General features: G+C 34.6%; 1 protein-coding gene and 1 long non-coding RNA gene across 7 annotated transcripts in view; both read right to left on the bottom strand.

The window, feature by feature from the left end:
* Positions 1–18,911, bottom strand: part of LOC123557106 (uncharacterized) — a 53,175-nt gene that overhangs the window by 18,630 nt on the left and 15,634 nt on the right. The window lies entirely within an intron of this gene.
* LOC123557109 (uncharacterized) lies at positions 12,443–18,224 on the bottom strand. Its single transcript, XR_008370989.1, has 3 exons — positions 14,714–18,224; positions 13,884–14,082; positions 12,443–13,014 (listed from the first exon to the last, which is right to left on the bottom strand). It is a non-coding gene; the product is annotated as an uncharacterized LOC123557109 (long non-coding RNA).

The following is an 18,911-nucleotide window of genomic DNA, read 5'->3' as shown; positions in this document are numbered from 1 at the left end:
AAGTATAGAAGTATACCAACTTTGGTCGAATTGATTTTGTCTACATGTATAATACGGTAAAGAAAGAAGAATTGCGATATTTCAACAGTAAAAGCGTAAGTGCGATAACAAATATCATTAATTTTATCACTCCACTTTTGAATATGATTAAACTCATCGAAAAAAAAGATCTATGTTTGATAGCTTATCGTTTAATATTAATCAATTTAGTACGAAACGACACTCATGTATGGTCCACTATTTATTTTTAAATTATTAGTAATTTATTAGCATCTCAAACATACTTCAAAATGTGTTTTCTTTCCCCTCCCAAATAAAAGACATAAATTTCTATAATCTAAGGGGATGTAAGCGCTCAATGATAATGTTTTTCGCTTAATTCTTTAAAGATTTATATCTTTTATAATATATTCAAAAAGTACATAAAGCAATACATTTCTCTCATACTCTCTTGGCGGCGGACTCCATCAGGAATGCAGGTAGGATTAATTCAAGTTGTAGAAATTGTTTCACAATCGACCTAAAATACACTAAACCTACAAACTGTAGGAAAGGTCTTTTTAATATCTAAATATATATAACAAAACTGATCATTAAGCTGACGACTACAAATTGTGTCACATAGTTTTGATATTTGTCTTAAAGATGACTTTTTGTGTGGTCAAGGGCGTTCCCCACTACAGCTGCACGTACAAGGAAATTAAATTAAATAGAAAGGAGATATAAAAATGTAAAGTGGGAAAACTGTATAAAATGCAATAAACATTTAGGTGTCTGTTGTCTACCCAAACTGAAAGCCTTGGCCAAACATTGATGATATGCGAGACACTATATCGTTTTGTAGGCATACGCTATATGGCCAGAGTTGCATTAAGTATAAAGGTTTATATATTCTCTAAATATATTGAAAACAACATAAACCTGTAACGAATTTATTATGTTATTTGCCACCTTAAGGAGAACACCAGGAAGAATTTACAAAAGGCGTATGAAATATAGGAGATTCGTCCTATAAATCATGTAATGCTCCGCTTGTTGGATATTGTCATATTTTATAATTTGAAGTTTAACAGCAATTGAAATCTAATAAAAATCTAAATGTTTCGTCGCAGGTTTACAAACTTCGGATGTGGTTTACAAACTTCGTAAGATCTTGGGTCATGGTAATTTTCCAAATGTATTTGGTAAAATTATAAAACGTTTTATTAAAAGAGGTTACGACCCAACTGTTTTGAGACATACCGCATGTTTAGTGTTCAACCCGTTTACAGTTGGACACTACGCTTCCCTCTTTGATTGTGTCTGACGGAATAGGCGGAGGACTCTATGATAAGCAGGTTTTAAATCCTACCAGGACTGAACTGTTTTGATATCTGTCTTCTGGCTTGTTTCGTCGGGACCTTAAGGGTGTTCATCTTGTTGCTCTGTCTTCTGGAAAGGCATGCTTTTTATATTTTTATACACGAGCATTTTTGTGTTTTACATGCCATGCCTTTTTGTTTCCATTACGTGTGTTAGAGATTTACCTGGAGCGGATAACTTTTATTACACTGTCCCGTGTCCTTGGAACATTGTGGGGGTAAGAGTGAGGTTGGGTGCGCACCATAAACCGGTTTAAGCTCCCCAGTGGTGTTTTTGCCATTGACCGTTCCAAGGCGGTGCCCCATTGTGTTCCTTTGTTTGTTCGTTTTGTCCTCTTGTGTAGGCTTTGTGTGTGTGCACGTGTATGTGTGTGTGTTCCTTTGTTTGTTCGTTTTGTCCTCGTGTGTTGGCTTTGTGTGTGTGCACGTGTATGTGTATGTGTGTGTGTTTGTGGTGTGCACGTCTGCGTGCTGTAGGTTTCGTTTAGGGGAGGCTGCGGTTTTGGTACGTAGCATTCCCTGTTTGATATTTGTCTTTGTTTTTTGTACTTGGTGGATATATTTCAGAAACTTTTTTTGGAAAAGATGGTAAAAAAGTAACCAGTCAGCATAACAGCTACTGTTGAAACGACAACAACTGTATTAAAATGAAACAAAAAATATTTCAGAAATTTTAAAGATGAATCAGTGAGATTATACGATAAATTCTCTAATTTGAGCATTTACGAATACATGTACGATGAATTATCATGACATAGCGGCCCTAACTGATACAACGAAAGCGATCTTACAAGCATATGAGCCGTGCCATGGGAAAACCAACATAGTGGCTGTGCGACCAGCATGGATCCAGACCAGCCTGCGCATCCGCGCAGTCTGGTCAGGCTCCATGCTGTTTGCTTATAAAGCCTATTGGAATTGGAGACACTGTTAGCGAACAGCGTGGATCCTGACCAGACTGTGCGGATGCGCAGGCTGGTCTGGATCCATGCTGGTCGCACACCCACTATGTTGGTTTTCCCATGGCACGGCTCATATATAATTTCGATCAAAATAAAATATTCGATGACACTCGCGTCTCAAAGGATTATTTCAATTTAAAATTACTTCAGTATTATTATTTATTTATTTAAGTCTCATCCACTTACATTTATACAGTAGATACATGTAAAAGCACATATTAATACATAAAGTAAGATAAACATGTAAATGGTCATTCTATTTAAGAATTATATGAGACTGTTGATAACAACAATATAACAGTATCACATATAAATAACATTTATTAAAAATTAGGTTCCCACTGCTAATCTATTACTAAGAACTGCCATAAAATAAACACTTTTAAAATGATCACTTCGAAAACATTATAAAAAGGATAAAAAATAAAGGTCTTAAGACATTAAATCTCAGCCCTGTTCCAATTAGGGATAAATTGGCTAGCAATGATTACCTAAACTTACTTAACAGAATATAACAGTATTACAATCGGGATAAGTATCCCTCAAACGCTAGATTAAAATATATCTTTTCATATCTACAACATCACATTTCATTCATCACTAAACCCATCATGATCTTTTACTACTTGAATGGAGTATTATACCAATCTTATTTATCTCCCTTACACAATACACTATCAATTTGCCAAATATTCATATATATCCTATTCAAGAAGTAAAGAATGAAAGATGAACCACTTTTATCGCTCTCCGGGATTGAAATCATTTTCTCTCCAACGCGAGAATGTCTGTCAAAGTACTCGAATATAACAATATCAAACGGTACCAAAATCACCGTATTCAAGTATACTGTATTATAACCTAAAGACTTGAAATGGGCAATGTCCATTAAAATCATGTTGAAATGATAATAATTTGATCACATTTGATTACGAATCGTGTTTTCTCGGTCAAATTTATAATATAATATTTCTTTACAATTCATTACTTTTATCGTGCCAAAAAGCGATTCCATTTTTGTGAGGATTATATGAGATTATTTTGTGAATTAATTATCGAAGTCTAATATGCATGTTTCATTTCATAGAAGAGTTTGCGCACGACCGTTCACGAGTATGTCATTAAAACATAAAAGTAGCTAGACACCGTGACATGTCTCATTCTCCACCAAATAGTATCATTTTATCGTCAAGTATCTTACTGAAATTATAATGCTCTAGGAGATGTATTTTATTTCATTCAGCTCGATACTTCAATTTTACATTTGATACTGAATAAAGTGTCTGGCTAATTCCTTACGTTTAGCTATATATCGTAACGTAATTCTACTGCAAATGAACGTATAAAGACACTGATCTTTCATTAAAAAAGTTTTTGTTTCTTAAAAATGTTAAATCGAGAAAAGAAATCATACGCAAGGAATGAATTGATTATTATTAAGTATAATCAAGAAATAATAAGTTCCCAAACGTGGTTTATCGTAGAATAACCCGAGTTTTGAGTTCTTATGCGTAATATGCGTGATATATTGTTTCGCGTAAGAACGAAAAACTCGGGTTATTCTACGATAAATCACACTTGGGAACTTATTATTTCGATTCTAACACGACATACTAGTATCAACAGTGTTAGAAATCAAAGCACTCAAAGCGCTGATGGTGGCTGCTAATCAATGTGCAAAATATTACAAAGAAAGTGACATTTGAGGAATTCTTAATATAAACCTGAGAAGAACTTTTTTTGGGGGGCGGGGGGGGGGGGGGGCAAAATATTCAGCTTTGGTTTCAAAATTAATCCTGTTTTCATTGCCAGTCATGAAGCTTTTTCTACAAACCATTCAGCTTTTAAGATTTCTTTCTAAAGCTTTTGGACAGTGCCTATCATTAATTATATACACACTGATTTAGTCCTTATCGGATAACTTTAAGAGGCGCATTAATTATCACTCCATCTGTTATACTCAAAAGTCCGCTAGACATAACAGCAGGCTTCGCAAAAATGTTAGACATTGGCAAACTTACAACTTTAGCTTTCAAAGCCTATTGCAACTAGAGAAACCGTTAGCGAACAGCATGGATCCTGACCAGACTGTGCATGCGGATCCGCAGGTCCATGCTGGTCACAAATGCACTATGTTGGTTTACTCTTGGTGCGACTGAAGTGAGCAGAATCTGTCTTAAAACAATTCAACTTTTAAGTTAGTCAAATCTGTAATCCGATGGCTTGCTACAGTCTGACATATTGCCGTTTCTAAAAGGCGAGTATTAATATCATCGGTGCGCCCGTTGATAATTCGTGTTTTGTTAGACGAAAGTGTACCGAATACATGTGTATCTATTGCATTAATATAGTATCTTATGTTGTACATTTGCTGAAGGAAGATTATCCGTGAGGGAATATTATTTAGAAAACATACATGTCTTTGATTCTCATGGCAGGTCACATTGCAAACAATATTAAATGAATGTTAACTGAATATTCTTTTGTTTTGTTCACTCTCGTATTGCAAAGCATGTTTAATTATATTTTGTTCTTAATATAACTATTAACTGTACATGTTCAAGTTATATCAATAAATTACTGTCCTGTTCTGTTCTGTTCATAAATCATCTTACTAAATTAGTGCGCTAATTAGTGTTAATTGGCAGTAGCAACGCCTGAGGAAATCCGTATCACTGCTGATTATCGATTTTCTATAAATAGCCTTATTAGCATGTGGTCATATTTTCGAGTGTTTGAAACGACAACGAGACAATACTGTCTAAAATTCGGTAACATTCTTAGATCACTAGGGTTGCATTAATATAATATCTTATAATGTGATAGCTATGATTGACGAACATTTAAGCTTATTCTGACATACTTGAAAATTGTTACAACTTGCTGGAAAAGCTATGGTAGGTACAAACTGGTATTGTCTATTAGTCTTTATATTTCGGGAGTTATACATGTGACAATGCGGTTAGAAAACATGTTTGAACTGTCAGTCTGGATTCCCGGCTAGCTTTCTATCTTTTCTACGTTATAAGCTACGTGACCTCTAGGGCAGTACTTGCAATAGCTAATCAATATCATCGCTCAGTTCAGGTGACATGAGGTCAACGTTTATTCACGTGATCATAAATTTGCATATTTGTATTCATACACGTGGTTGTTTTAATTAAAACGTTGATTTCAGTTTGTATTGATTTTAGTTGCCGAATTTACATTAAAAATGGTATTAAGGCATATATTGTAGCATTGCATATTCTGCACGTTGAGTAGATAATCATTTCCGAGAAATCCTGGAACTATTTTTGGTTGTGTTGTTAGGATGGTCTTAAGAACTGACAAGAATTCTCAAACAGAGTATTCTTTTTAACACTGGTGGCAGCAGCCACCAAAAATGGTAACTACTTTTTACGACCGTGCTACGCACCTAGATCGGATGACGTCATTGTACGCGAGTGGTTTATTGCAGAATAACCCGAGATAGATTTTGCTCTACATCTATGCAGGTTATTTGCTGGTCGTGTTAGAATAATATATTACCCGCAGAATCAATACTGTTTTTTTTAGTAGCAGATAGATCTAATATATTAATGTAGTTAGTATTTGACAAATAAAAATAAATCCCGTACTGTAGTCACTGCCAGTCGTGAAATTACCAGCGGGACGCTAAATTGTGCGTGACTTACCCTGAAAATAATGAAACTGTCTAAAAAAAACAGGTTTGAACCGGAATAAACTGGAAAAAACCGGTATTCCTATATTTAGTATTCGATTTAAAGCGATAGGAATGACATACGTTACTAAAAATATCCCCGATGAAAAGTATATAAGAACGCTTTCAACGGACAAAATGTCGTTTTGATTTCAGGATTATAGCAATCAACACGGAATATTTCGAGGGCAGTGGTGAAATATGTGGAATACAGTATAAAGTATACATTAGTGAAGGGTATTACATTCGATTAAATTCAAATGTATGAGTTATAGATAACAAAGGTTTATTGTTTTTTACATATTTTATTTCTAATCTTGTATAACTAATACAGGCTACACGAATGAACTAAAAAAGCAAAATTAAAGTCATCATTGCCCTTCTTGAACCGTACATCAAACGGATTTAAAATGTCTTACATTTTCCGTCCGGAATATCGATTTACGACGTATTTGCGCAATAAAGCCCGCACGTGTCTAATTATGTATTCAGTATCCGACTACAGTTCAACAAATAAGTCTTATTTAACGCTCGGTCAAAACGAACGTTGTAGTGCTCCGGTTTATTAACAAGTGAATCGAAAAATTCGTAGGGTCCTCTCTTAGGAAAATAAAAGGCTACCCAATGCTTCCCCGATCCCTGCACGTGTTTGTATTTGAAATGATGTATTGTCCCCTACGTATTTGAAGTTGATCCGCAGCATACATTGTCACCGGGTATTATTGTAACATTTCCTGCAGTTCGTAGTTATTCCTTTTAAAATTTATAGGTGTTCTAATCCATAGTTTCTTGTGTCACGCTTTCGCGATATTTTTTGCGTCTTGGACTGGCCAAATCGTAGCTCATAGTCGTTTCCATTTCGTCGCTATGTCGCTTTAGATCGCTATGCTTTTGTGACCGTCTAATATCTGCCTTGGCAATTTCGACCGCTTGAGCTACGGGTGTCACTAATTTAGTACGGGAAGTTATTGTTCCCGTTTTAACTCTGCCATTTTTCCGAGATGAGCGCCGCTACCCCCAATGTAACGGCTTTTATAATCAGAATGTACGTATCCGTCTCTCAGGTCTTTGAAATGTTGTAAGTAGACAATTCTGCTTGCGGGATGCCAGTTCCTAATACGTGCCACCTCTCTCCGTTAGACTGGTTTTCTTCATCATTAGACTTAGAAAAACGTATAAAGGTTTCGTTGGTGGGCTCTGTAGGGTTCATATTCTTACGTTTTGTTACTGACTAATGAACAGGGAATGGTTACGCTGACAATTCTTATCGAGAAATACAAACAACGTATTTTTACATAATTTTATTTCATTAAAACATAGTGGCAGAAATTAAAACACGAGTTACAGTTTTTTTTTCAAACACGAATAGGAAAAAATGAACGCGGTCATAACGCTTTTTGTAACGCAAGGGTCACTTTTTGAAACAGTCTAAAAACTTTTTAAATCAACGGTAACAAGAATGGAAACGTACCCTATGGGAAATTGCGTGTTATTGCGCAAAAATTGATTCGACCATGACAAGAAAACAATCAAGGTGTTAGAAAAATGAACAGTCATTGACAAATATTAATCAGACATTAACGAAACAGTGTACATTTAATATCTAGACAAACAACGTTTTCTTACATAATTTTGTTTCATAAAAAAATAGTGGCAGAAATTAAATCATTAGTTACAGTTTAAAAAAGCAACAACAAAAAAAAAAAAAAACACGAATAAGAAAACATGAACGCGGTCATAACACTTTTTTGAAACATTAATGTCACTTTTTAAAACAGTCTAAACACATTTCGAAACAATGGTAACAAAAATTGAAACGTACCCTATGGGAAATTGCGTGTTATTGCGCAAAAATATGATCAAGATGTGAAAAAAATGAAAACTCATTGACAAATATTAATCACGCATTAACGAAACATTGTACATTTAATGTCTATAAATAAAAAATGACAAAAACTCGAGGCTTTCAAAACAAGAAGTCAGGTTTAAAAAACGCGAGAACATTGATATAGAAAAGGCGATTTGTCTCATTAAAGAAGTAAGTAATCATTTTTATTACTCCGCATTTTTTAACTGCTATAGATGTCACTTCGATATGTTGTCATGTATAAATTGGTATTGTACACAATAAGCTGTTTTTCGCTATAAATATGCCTGTGTAAGTTCTGGACTGAAGCATGGATTAAAGCATTTAATGCTTCATGGTGGAGAAAAAAACATTTTTATCTGATTCAAGAATGCGTGGTATCCAATTAGACCGTCGCCTTGACTTTATTTATTACCGTCGAAATTTATTCACTGCCATTTGGATACCAAAGAGAAAAGATCTGTAAGTGTTTGATACCGCTATAGCCGTCCCTTAAATAAGGGTGAAATGTTATATTTTACGCGAGTGTAATTAGGCTCAAATATATAGACGACGAATACTGCTATCAGCTGGTTATTTTTATTGACATTATATACCAAAACGTATGTTTAAAAGGTATTTCAAAGGTAGAATACAAATTATGCGAAAACACTCGCATACGTCCGCTTTCCCGCTGTAAACCAGCCCCGCACTTGCCAGCTCGTATTTAACAGAAAGCATTTGTTTCGGATAAGTTTCAAACATCTTAAGTCAGTTTTCGCAATATTCCATACTTTGGTTGAGAGATGCGCAGTCGACGGCGTTTATTTTGTTAATGATAACTGTCTTATAACGAACTGTATTTATATATATTCGTCTTGATTCCTGATTGGTGGTTTATTTTTAGAATGACGTTTCCGATCTATTTGGAGAAATATTGTCATCGTTATTTATAGAACTTTTGTCATTGTACTAAGAGAAGCATATTGTCATAAAGGTACTTATGGAACCAGTCAGATCGCTGTTGCGTATTATATTGACCAATTAGAACGTCGCCTTGACTTTATTTATTACCGTCGAAATTTATTCACTGCCATTTTGGACATTAAAGTGTAAGGATCTGTGCGAGAAATTTGGGTCCAAAGACAAATACTGCTTCTAGTTTTATTGATAATAAGTAGGTATTCTTGCAACGTTACTTTTTATTTATCTAAATATAGCTTATGAAGTAAAAAATAGATTGCTCATTATGAAGTTAGAGGAGGGACCACATCTGTGAGACATTATCTAAATATAGCTTCAATAACAGAAAAATATGGTAGTTAATATTTTCGTCGGGTCAAACGGCGCGAATAGTAGTTATTATTTCTATCAGATTGTCCGAAGGTACATGCTATAAATACGTGTCTGAGTAATATGCCTTTTGCCTTTAGATCGTTATATGCCAAGGATAAACATTACTATATAGGGTTTATTCGAACATGGTGCGAAACATCGGTACGGTATATATTCGAGATTAGAAACGCTGAACGTTGTTTTCATCGTTTATTGACGGAATAACCTAGTTGACCGATTACAATTATTTTTAAGCCATTAGGCTATAAATACATCTGCGAGTAATATGCCTTATGCCTTAAGGTCATTATATGCTAAGGAGTTACTATAAACATGACGTCATTGAAGCCAAAGTGGCACGTTTACTACTTCTGGGAAAGATATATCGACTCTTCAAAAATCACTTCCCGCAATTTTCTTTAGTTACATCACCTTTTCCATTAACGCCCTCGAAAATATTTTCAAATAACGTTGCCCACATAAAGGCGTTTACATCTTTTCTAGCCTTGATTATTTTTGTTGGGTTTAACGTCGCACCGACACAATTAGAGGTCGTAGGGCGACTTTACAGCTTTGATGGCAGAGGAAGATCCAAGATGCCCCTCCGTGCATTATTTCATCACCGGCGGGCACCTGGTAGAACCACCGACCTTCCGTAAGCCAGCTGGATGGCTTCCTCACATGAAGAATTCAACGCCCCGAGTGAGGCTGGAACCCACATCGGTGAGCGGCAAGTGATAATGAAGTCGGCAACCTTACCCACTCAGCTATGGAAGCCACAGACGCCTTGATTTGTACTTGAAATGATTTTATACTCTACATTTCATTCTTTACGATTGTCCGCATAAACGTCTGATTTTTGTAACTATCTATAATTTGTTTAAGATATTTTTTTTCGAAATAAATGACGAATTTCATTTTTTCCAGATAATTTTTGTCTTTTTTCTACAAGACTGACAAAACCATTTTTTTTCTGAATGTTTGCATTGCATATTTCATTCGTTGAAGCAAAAGTTTTCATTTTGAAAGAATACCTTTGTTTGCTGTTGTAGGTCCTACTCGGTATGATAATTAAAGGGAGATACATCCAAATGTCCATATCCTATATGAATATCTGAGTTATGCTCCTTACATAATGTGCAATAATGGAAGTATAATTTACCAGTTTGTTTAGCATGCTCAGATGAACTTGATAGAAGAAGTAAATACAAATATAAAGTGGCCAAAAAGTGATTTGACCTACTGATAAATGACTATCAGGATGAACGTTTGTGTCATGTTCTGCATATTTTAAAGAAAAATGTTAACATTCATTTTAGGATAAACACGTGACGGCGGTTTCCCCCAACGGATTTAGCGTTGGTTACATTGAAAACTATTCAGTGTGTTCCAGAACGAAATTTATAACGTATTTGCCTTTCTAATTGGGTACAGTTTTGATGGGATTCAAAACTCTCTTCATGTGATGTTTTGATGAATGTTCTTGTGAAAGACGAATTTTGCGGATAGTTTAAACTGGTGGTGTTTGAATCCTACCGTCTGCTAACACCACTGTAACAGGTTTCAAATAATTAGATTTGAAACAGGTTACAGTGCCGAGGCGTAGCAGTTTGTTTTTGTATATTGTTAGATATTTTTGGGTAGTGAGTTTATTTTCTGGTCTTTTTGTTACAGGAGGGTACATTTAATTGCCAGCAGGGTCACCTGACATTTTTGATTATTGAAAGTTTGATTTAACACTTTAGTTTATATAGTGGGCTGAAATATTTTCCATCTGGTGGCGGTATGGTAAAGAATTCTATATAGCGGACATCTGAAGAAACGTATTGATATATATAGTGACGAAACAGTTAACTTTATAATGTCGGGTATCTGTTACCAGTACCCATTCAACAAAAGCTGCATCAAGTGTTACCGGAAGAAACTTACAATATCAGGTCTCTGTTACCAGGACCGAGCAGTATTACTCGCTGAGTGCAATGTATTCTGTTGTTTGAATATAATAAGGGAAGTTGCGGCCAGACTTTACCAACACAAATTTGTCAATCTATATTTCATAAATAAAATAATAATTACAAAAGAGATTTGTCGTATTTATTTCATTGTATTTGTTATGCTGGCCTCTGGCCTCTGTAATAATTCTGATATTTATCTTATCAAAGCACAACGTGATCACTCAACGTCCGTTGTGCGCACGTCGTCCTCCCGTCTTCCGTTAACAGTTGCTAAAAGAAATGCACTCCAGAGAAACGGAAAGAAAAAATCTTGTTGATCTTCTTTGTTGGCCAGACTTCAAATAAAATTACATGGTAAGAATCTTTAGGTGACTCTTTAAACTTTTAAGGTGATATAAACTAAACAGACTTCGTCAAAAACGTGTCACTTTATTTTTGAATTATATAATGTATATAAAGGAAATGTTCAATAATCATCAGAATCTGGTTGCTATATGTAGATTTTTAAATACATAAATGTCTTTTGGATAAACCTTTACAAACAGTTTTAAAAATATTCCGATTATAAGTGTTATTAAGCCTTACATAAATGTACAATCTGCAGCTACAGGCAGTTAAACAAAATTCCATGAGTATTTATTTGCAATATATTAGGTTATAGCGCATTGAATATTAGCCGGTCTAAAATGTTGATGAATACGAGCCCATGAGATTCTTTACAAAACTAACAAAAGTTCGGATACTATGAATCATTTTCGGATTATTCCAATTTTATACGTCATAATAGATAACACTATCAATACCCGTCTATAATGCTTTTCCCGTTACAGATTCTTTTTGTTGTGGGCCTACTTTGCCAATGTGTGGCTCTAAGGCTGTGTTTGTGGTGCTCTGTGCTTCCGAGAAATCTACCCTTACCTATTATATTTTGTTAATTTTACCACGTGCAACATCTTAAGAAGTAAGAATTCTCAGTTGCTTTGCTTTTGCAAAGGCATTCAGGTATCCGATGTGGCCCTTGAGAATTTCTTTCAATAAACATATCGTATCTTATATTACCGATAAAATGTGTGAATGATTCAACTGGCAAAGATAACTTAAATTTGCACTGTCCGGGTTGTCTTCATGTTTTGCTTTGTCGATAAATTTCTTTGTACATGTCTACTATAATATAATGTACAATTACATACCCGCATAGCTGTATGTTTGTTTTTCTCGATTCGAAGGGGATGAGCTGCAGTTGCACAACGATAAAACATTAAGATATGAACAAAAAAATCTTTTTGTTCTTATGATGATATCAAACCTATTATGATTAACAAAATTAACAATTTACTCTTTCTTGACTACGCAGCTCGTAAAATGTTGGAACTGATACTTCGATTATTTCACTGAACCAAATATCCATCTAGGAATGCAGTCCTGCTATTCAGTCACTAGGAGTGTTACTGTGACAATAGCTTTTATTCAACAAAAATGACAACAGGAATGAATTACATTTTATTCCATGAATTTCAAAATTGTAAGCAATAAAATTTATTGTAACAGTTTTCTCTCAAAGTAAATTATACTAGAGGAAAGAGAATCTACACAGGTTACAAGAAATATTTCAATAGAAATAGCTATTATCACTTTTTGTTTAATTCAACACCTGACAAAGTTTCAAAACACTGTCATATGTGGTTAACATAATGTCACTCTGTAGCGAGTCAGAAATACAAGGAAAAATATCCATCTGGGACACAAAAATATCACAAAATGAGAATAAAATGATTAAATTTTTTTGTAACAGAAAATTAACAGTTTGGAGGTTAACGGTTTGGTGTCCACTTCATTAGTGTCTTTGTTTCAACTGACGTAGAAATAAGTATTCCTAGTTGACTGTAATAAACGATACAAACATTCAAATAGAAAAGATAATTGAGCCGCACCCTGAGAAAACCAACATAGAGCATTTGCGACCAGCATGGATTCAAACCAACCTGCGCATCCGCGCTGTCTGGTCAGGATCCATGCTGTTCGCTAACGGTTTCTCTAACTGCAACAGGCTTTGAAAGCGAACAGCATGGATCCTGACCAGACTGTGCGGATGCTGGTCGCAAATGCACTATGTTGGTTTTCTCATGGTGCCGCTCATATATGAAAAAGATGAAACATATTCAACAGAAAAGGCACAGGTTTATAGCTGGTAATGTTGCAAAATACGGGTGCTTAATGCAGCTGGAAGATTTTACTTGTGTTTTACGACATATATGTACATATCGAGTCATATGAAAGAGGTAATGAATATGAACAAAAACTCTTTAAATGCACGTATCGTTCATATCCTTCCAAATTGGAAAGATATTGTATACGTTAAAATTCAAGTACATAGCGAATTAGAGTATGAATCGAAAGGCTGCAGGTCTAAATCCCGGATGAGGCTGTTGTTATTTGAAGATTTAAAAAAGGGCATTTTTCCTCAACCGCCAATTCACATTTAATTGGAAAGTAGTCAGCAACTTGCAATAAACAGGTAAGTCCATGAATATTGGTAAGGTTAAGTGAGCACGGTAACAAAGCTGAAATAGTATTGAAAAAGAATGGTGACACCATATCAAACAATCAAAGAAAAATGTTAACTAATGACTTTCGGAATATGTTGACGTTCAGAGCACAAAGACTTCAAAACTTACTTAAGAATATTATATTCCATGCAATATTGAAATTTATGTGCCTTACCTGCGACTACCTACTTGTCCAAATCTCTTGCTGGGAGAGGTTCATTGCATAACTTTCCCGTGCATTCGTATCGACATAAAACCTTTTGGCCCGCCTTCTTGTATCCTAACTTCGCATTCGCGCTATTAGCTGTCGGATTTTTGCAGCCTTTCCTTACTTCATACCTGTATCCCTTCCACTCTACAATTGTCTGGCATGACTAGAAAAATTAATGAGTACACTAAAAGCGAAATTAGTTTTATTTTGTTTTTCGTTTTTGTTGGGTTTTACGTCATATTGACACAATTATAGGTCATATGACGACTGTCCAGTTTTTCCTGGTGGAAGAAAACCCCAGTTGCTCTTCCGAGCATTATTTTACCAGGCACCTGTAGAAACACCAATCTTCTGTAAGCCAGCTGTATGGTTTCTTCATATGAAAAATTCTACGCACCGAATGAGGCTCAAACCCACATTGGTGCGCGGAAAGTGATTTGAAGTCAGCGACTTTACCCACTCGGCAAAGGAGGCCCAAAAAATTAATTGTAGGTCAAATATATTTTGAAAAAAAAATATCTTTTGACGTTTCATATATTGCAAAGTTGTTTGATCTACTGACCTCACGCAAAACAAACAGTCAAATTTTACTGCCATTTCTAATTGACAGTCAAAGATAAACTTGAAGGACGTCCTGTTACTATAAGAATCATATATTTTCCGAAAACATATATCAGTTACGAGTAGCTTAAATTCAATGAATGTAAATATTGGAAAGGTTGGTTTCTGTTGACTTAATTGTTTTCTTTATTTACAGTTCAAACATTCAAACACTTATAATGATTATGGTATACCTGTTTGTTCTGTTTACACACTTCCGTTTCATGGTTACAGGCACTGTTTGAGTCTGTCTTGTTACATTTGTAACACTCATATGGATTCGTGTCTGAAAACCCGAAAAAGAATACAACATTATCATCACTATTTCAATAGTTTACCTTATAGTTTAAAGGAATAATACAGTAATAAACATTACACAATTAATTACTTTTTTTAATTTGATTAGATCTCATTCTCATATTTTGTGTTGTTCATCTATAAACAGTACTATTCTTCATAATGAATCAATGCGTCAAAATAACTCCAATATCAGCAGGCGTTATTTTATTTCGAACTTTAATTTATGTGTTTCAGAACGTGATATATGGTTGCCGTCGCGGTTGTTTCTTCTATCATACTTTCTGGAATATAAAATGAGCCGCGCCATGAGAAAACCAACATAGTGCATATGCGACCAGCATGGATCCAGACCACCCATCCTGTTTGTTCTAAAGACTTAATGTCCTTTGGTTTTTAAACGATGCAGTTCTAAGTTGCTGTTTGCTTGAGGGATTATTAACAAATACCCGAAAAAAAATGTTCTCATTTCTTTACATTTTATCAAATATCGATGCAGCTACGTTTTGCTTTTACATTTGGCGAATATTTACATGAAATGTAAGCGGTACGCCTATAACGTCAAATTATAAAGGTTTCATCATTAAAATGTTTGACAGGCCTATTGTGTTAGATGTTGCCTGAAAATCAGTGTTGAACAAAGATATGGGATAACATTTTGGGTTTTGAATAAATAGTACTCCTCTGTATAAGGTTTAAGGGAAATATTTAATTATAATAATAAGTAACCTGAAAATAAAACACAACATTTTATCAGCAACATGGGTGTTTTTAAAGTGTCTAGGAGAGTAACGCTGATGGCTCGTGATTCATACGTCAGCACCAATTCTATATATTGCTTGTGCCGTAATTGATATTCATTAACCGTTAGTAGTATAGGGGCCGGTTTGGGGACATTACTGCGCATGCGTGGCGGCCATCTTGGATCTATGACGTCATGCGCAGCGGCCATTTTGAATTCTATTTTAAGAATGACATAATCTTTCTATTTTAAGAATGACCTCACACTGCTATTTAAATCTCCCTAAAGTATATAGAGCTGGCTTATATACCTATCTTGGGCGTGGTCGTGCACATTGAGGGTCAGGTGCTCAGCCCTAGCTGGGGAGATAACATGAAAACAAAAAACTATATGTAAATTATGTTCAATTGATAATCATATAGACTGATCTATAACGTAAATGAATAAATACATTGTATGGTAAAAAAAGAACTTATTAAAAATAATTTAAAGCAAAATATTTATTATATTTTTAATTAAAAACATTAAGCTTTATTTAAGAAAGCTACGTTAGAAGTAACGTTAACTGAAAGTAAAATATTACTTTTTTGCTTACGATGTTTCCTCCTTGGCGTCTACTGACAAAATGACTCCAATCTTAAGTGTATTATCCCTAAATGCGCATACTCGGACCTATTGTTCACAATGATTTTAAGGCCGGACGGCCGGACAATAAAAAGTATACATGTCAAAGGTAATCTCTTTAAAGTCGCCACAATGCCTGGCGTGTATTTATTTAAGAGCGGATGCGTTAACAATAGCCTATTCAACTGTCAAAATTAATCAGTTTAAAGTCGCCACACAGTCTAGCGTGTGCTGACTTATGGCCGGATGCATTAACAAAGGCCTATTGATCTGTCCAAGTTAATCCATGTATTGAGTACAGGAAGGGAAGCGACATCAGGTCTTGGTCACATACGGACCAAAGTGCCTCTTTAATACCATCAATAATATGATGTTAAAGAATATTTTGATAGTTTTCTAAAAAAAAATGTCAACATTTTCAATGACCATCTAGAGTTTTAGAACCAGTAAGGTATTTTTTGAGAAGGTTGCTAAAAGTCATCAAAAATAAGACGTTTAAGGGTCCATTTTTACATTTTGACATTTTTGAAAAGCCTACAGGGTACACTTTGCCATAACCTAGGTGCAAACAGGAAATGAAGTCATTAAATTTCAAAGTCATTGTACAGGCTCGGGACCGGAACCGTTAGAAAGATCTTTTCAAGTAGGTTCCGAAAATATGTACTATTATGGGTCTGTCTCTATCAGTTTTCCAGGTATTGAGGTTAAAACCGGAATCATTCATCGGTTCCCTCACCCCTTCCAGCCCATATTAGCCTCGACCTGATAACATTGACATCAAAAGACAGTAGCCTGTTATTCTCTATAAAACAGAAAGAAATATACTTACTTGGAAATGAGATACCTCTCATTATGCCAAGTAGAAAAAGAAATACGGTACCGGCATTCATTTTTATTAATATAAACATAAGTTTTATTTAGTCGTTAAAAGACAACACTTTCTTTAAATATATTAAAGTAGTATGAATTTGACAAACCAAACCAAAAATTCTGAACTGTCACGTACACTGATGGAATACTTTGGTTGAATAGAAAATCGCTACTTGGTATGTTATTAATATGTAGCTTTTGTCTTGTTAGTAATGTTGCGCAATCCCACATTAATCAGTTTCTTTAATCAGGGGGGTTAAGATTAAAGTTTATAAACAAGTTGAATATTTACATACCACATCCTTTTTCGCATTCTTTGTTACTAGGTAAACTGTTCGTTCGTATACATTTATTTTGTAGATAAAGAGTATTTTGACTTTCGCATAATAACATCTGCGTCTTTTTATCGCGTCATCTGCAACTAATCTAAATTAGACGGATGCATTTTTAAAAGGATATAAATGAAAAGACCAAGCCTAAATACAATTCACACACCTTTTTGTAGTCGTAGACGAAAAGTTTGTCATGCGGAAATTTGGTTAATAGTCGAATTTGATGAAATGTAATTTAAAGAAAGTTTTAGTTCAAAATCCTCGTGATGAACGCTGTATTTGATAACAATATCATTTCTTTTCTTAATTTAAAATATGTATTTATAAATTAGGTGAGCGTGTAGTAATAATGCTGATTTCAATGCACGTGAAGTATGTCATCAATAGCCTCTTACATCGGTGCCTATGTTTTCAAATGTTGTGGGAATATTTTATTCAGTTTTACTTTAATTGTAATTTCGATTAGACGTTACAGTATATTAGAAACTTAAAGACGATGGGTGTTTTCACGTGATTTTTTTTACCGATATCGCATTTATGGTTTTTGCAATATAGCTGGCATAGATAATTTTCAGGCAACAATGTATTAATAATAGTCAAAACAAAATAGGTTTGGATACTGTTTTAGATATTATTTATGAACAGCAATAAACTATTGTTTTTATTTTTAATTTCATTTTCGTCAGTGTCCGTAATTTTCCGGAAAACAGTCGCGAATATTTTAATTCGCAATAACAATTTCTGATCTGTATAACTTCTGGCCGCAGGAAATCGTTTGACTTGTCTCTAATTGGGATGCATTTTACAAACATCATAAGATTATGGGTGACAGATGTCACATAAAAGTCACATAAAAGTGATTATGACCCGACTGTTATGAAATACACCGCATATTTGGTGTTAAACGCTACATATTCTCGGGACAGGTTGTTTATTCTATGATAGACAGAGACAAGAGCCTACTTGGATTGTAATACTTTGAAATTTGTCTGCTGTCTTCACCGGGCCCATAATAAAGTTTCTTAATAATAATAAAATATGTTGCTTAACATTCAGCAAATGCAATGAGTACATGTATACTTTCTTGAAGCTTTCTTTTTATAAATGTTTACACTAACCTCCTGCGTTTTGAATAGCTTGTCTTATGTTACCATTTATGAGGAATACATCTGGCTAAGATAACTTAAATTCACTTTAATTTTAGAATATGGTATTGTTTTGTGTGCGCAATCAGCCGGTGTAATACCCTAGAGATATATTCGCCACTTCCGTTCCAAGCAGATGCTCCACTATATTCGTTTTTTCACGCGTTGTCTGTATATTTTACATTATTGTATCTTCCTCAGTATATCTCTTTCATGTTCAAAGTCATTATATGCTACAGTTCTATAGGTATTCATTTAGAGCGAGAGAGTATTTTTGGACAGGTTATTCCTCTTGGATCGCCTTCAATTTTGTTCTTGATAAAAACATCGAAAGACACAAAACAGATATATCTGTTTGTTTTATACCAGATATAGATCTATG

Source organism: Mercenaria mercenaria, chromosome 5 (genome assembly GCF_021730395.1).
Source record: "Mercenaria mercenaria strain notata chromosome 5, MADL_Memer_1, whole genome shotgun sequence".
Classification (NCBI taxonomy): domain Eukaryota; kingdom Metazoa; phylum Mollusca; class Bivalvia; order Venerida; family Veneridae; genus Mercenaria; species Mercenaria mercenaria.
Note: the sequence above shows the minus strand (reverse complement) of the source record. Positions and strands in the feature narration are given on the sequence as shown.